Source organism: Triticum dicoccoides, chromosome 4B (genome assembly GCF_002162155.2).
Source record: "Triticum dicoccoides isolate Atlit2015 ecotype Zavitan chromosome 4B, WEW_v2.0, whole genome shotgun sequence".
NCBI classification, from domain to species: domain Eukaryota; kingdom Viridiplantae; phylum Streptophyta; class Magnoliopsida; order Poales; family Poaceae; genus Triticum; species Triticum dicoccoides.
In genome coordinates, this window is record NC_041387.1 from 10,739,104 (window position 1) to 10,742,278 (window position 3,175).

The following is a 3,175-nucleotide window of genomic DNA, read 5'->3' on the forward strand; positions in this document are numbered from 1 at the left end:
CAAGGTTTGTCCGATTTCGGGCTCTTTAATGGACTATTACTCACCGTTTCAAGGTCCCGGAGTGATTTTCATGATTGACGAACCCCAAGGTGCGTTTACGTGTCAGTCATCAACACTCGCAGTTTTTGTCGATGCTGACCCGTTTCATGGACTATTACTCGCCGTTTTGGGGTCCCAAAGCGATTTGCATGGTTGTTGAACCCAAGGCACGCTTACCTGCCGGTCATCAACAATCACAGTTTTGGCTGATTCTGGCCCGTTTCTTAGACTATTACTCTCCGATTTGGGGTCCCAGACCGATTTCCATGACTTACAAACCCCGGGGTACGTATACGTGTCGTTCATCAATAATCCTAGGTTTGTCCGATTCCGGGCTCTTTCATGGACAAGTACTCACCGTTTCAAGGTCCTGGATTGATTTCCACAATTGACGAACCCCAAGGTGCGTTTACGTGTCGGTCATCAACACTCGCGGTTTTTGTCGATTCTGACCCGTTTCATGGACTATTACTCACCGTTTTGGGGTCCCAAAGCGATTTGCATGGTTGTTGAACCCAAGGCATGCTTACGTGTCGGTCATCAACAATCGTAGTTTTGGCCGATTCTGGCCCGTTTCATGGACTATTACTCACTGATTTGGGGTCCCAGAGCGATTTCTATGACTTATGAACCCCGGGGTGCGTATACGTGTCGTTCATCAATAATCCTAGGTTTGTCCTAATTTGGGCTCTTTAATGGACTATTACTCACCATTTCAAGGTCCCGGAGTGATTTCCACGATTGACGAACCCCAAGGTGCGTTTATGTGTCGTTCATCAACACTCACAGTTTTTGTTGATGCAGACCCGTTTCATGGACTATTACTCACAGTTTTGGGGTCCCAAAGCAATTTGCATGGTAGTTGAAACCAAGGCACGCTTACATGTTGGTCATCAACAATCGCAGTTTTGGCCGATTCTGGCCCGTTTCATGGACTATTACTCACCGATTTGGGCTCCTAGAGCGATTTCCATGACTTACGAACCCCGGGGTGCGTATACATGTCGTTCATCAATAATCCTAGGTATGTCCGATTTCGGGCTCTTTAATGGACTATTACTCACCGTTTCAAGGTCCCGGAGTGATTTCCATGATTGACGAACCCCAAGGTGCGTTTACGTGTCGGTCATCAACACTCGCAGTTTTTGTCGATTCTGACCCGTTTCGTGGACTATTACTCACCGTTTTGGGGTCCCAAAGCAAATTGCATGGTTGTTGAACCCAAGGTACGCTTACGTGTCGGTCATCAACAATCACAGTTTTGGCCGATTCTAGCCTGTTTCATGGACTATTACTCACCGACTTGGGGTCCCAGAGTGATTTCCATGACTTACGAACCCTGGGTGCGTATACGTGTCGTTCATCAATAATCCTAGGTTTGTCCGATTCCGGGCTCTTTAATGGACTATTACTCACCGTTTCAATGTCCCGGAGTGATTTCCACGATTGACGAACCCCAAGGTGCGTTTACGTGTCGGTCATCAACACTCGCAGTTTTTGTTGATTCTGACCCATTTCGTGGACTATTTCTCACCGTTTTGGGGTCCCAAAGCGATTTGCATGGTTGTTGAACCCAAGGCACGCTTACGTGTCGGTCATCAACAATCGCAGTTTTGGCCGATTCTGGCCCGTTTCATGGACTATTACTCACCGATTTGGGGTCCCAGAGCGATTTCTATGACTTACGAACCCCGGGGTGCGTATACGTGTCGTTCATCAATAATCCAACGTTTGTCCGATTTCGGACTCTTTAATGGACTATTACTCACTGTTTCAAGGTCCCGGAGTGATTTTCATGATTGACGAACCCCAAGGTGCGTTTACGTGTCAGTCATCAACACTCGCAGTTTTTGTCGATGCTGACCCGTTTCATGGACTATTACTCGCCGTTTTGGGGTCCCAAAGCGATATGCATGGTTGTTGATCCCAAGGCACGCTTACCTGCCGGTCATCAACAATCACAGTTTTGGCCGATTCTGGCCCGTTTCTTAGACTATTACTCTCCGATTTGGGGTCTTAGACCGATTTCCATGACTTACAAACCCCGGGGTACGTATACGTGTCGTTCATCAATAATCCTAGGTTTGTCCGATTCCGGGCTCTTTCATGGACAAGTACTCACCGTTTCAAGGTCCCGGATTGATTTCCACAATTGACGAACCCCAAGGTGCGTTTACGTGTCGGTCATCAACACTCGCAGTTTTTGTCGATTCTGACCCGTTTCATGGACTATTACTCACCGTTTTGGGGTCCCAAAGCAATTTGCATGGTTGTTGAACCCAAGGCATGCTTACGTGTCGGTCATCAACAATCGTAATTTTGGCCGATTCTGGCCCGTTTCATGGACTATTACTCACCGATTTGGGGTCCCAGAGCGATTTCTATGACTTATGAACCCCGGGGTGCGTATACGTGTCGTTCATCAATAATCCTAGGTTTGTCCTAATTTGGGCTCTTTAATGGACTATTACTCACCATTTCAAGGTCCCGGAGTGATTTCCACGATTGACGAACCCAAGGTGCGTTTATGTGTCGTTCATCAACACTCACAGTTTTTGTCGATGCTGACCCGTTTCATGGACTATTACTCGCAGTTTTGGGGTCCCAAAGCGATTTGCATGGTAGTTGAAACCAAGGCACGCTTACATGTTGGTCATCAACAATCGCAGTTTTGGCCGATTCTGGCCCGTTTCATGGACTATTACTCACCGATTTGGGCTCCCAGAGCGATTTCCATGACTTACGAACCCCGGGGTGCGTATACATGTCGTTCATCAATAATCCTAGGTATGTCCGATTTCGGGCTCTTTAATGGACTATTACTCACCGTTTCAAGGTCCCGGAGTGATTTCCATGATTGACGAACCCCAAGGTGCGTTTACGTGTCGGTCATCAACACTCGCAGTTTTGGTCGATTCTGACCCGTTTCGTGGACTATTACTCACCATTTTGGGGTCCCAAAGCAATTTGCATGGTTGTTGAACCCAAGGTACGCTTACGTGTCGGTCATCAACAATCACAGTTTTGGCCGATTCTAGCCTGTTTCATGGACTATTACTCACCGATTTGGGGACCGAGAGTGATTTCCATGACTTACGAACCCTGGGTGCGTATACGTGTCGTTCATCAATAATTC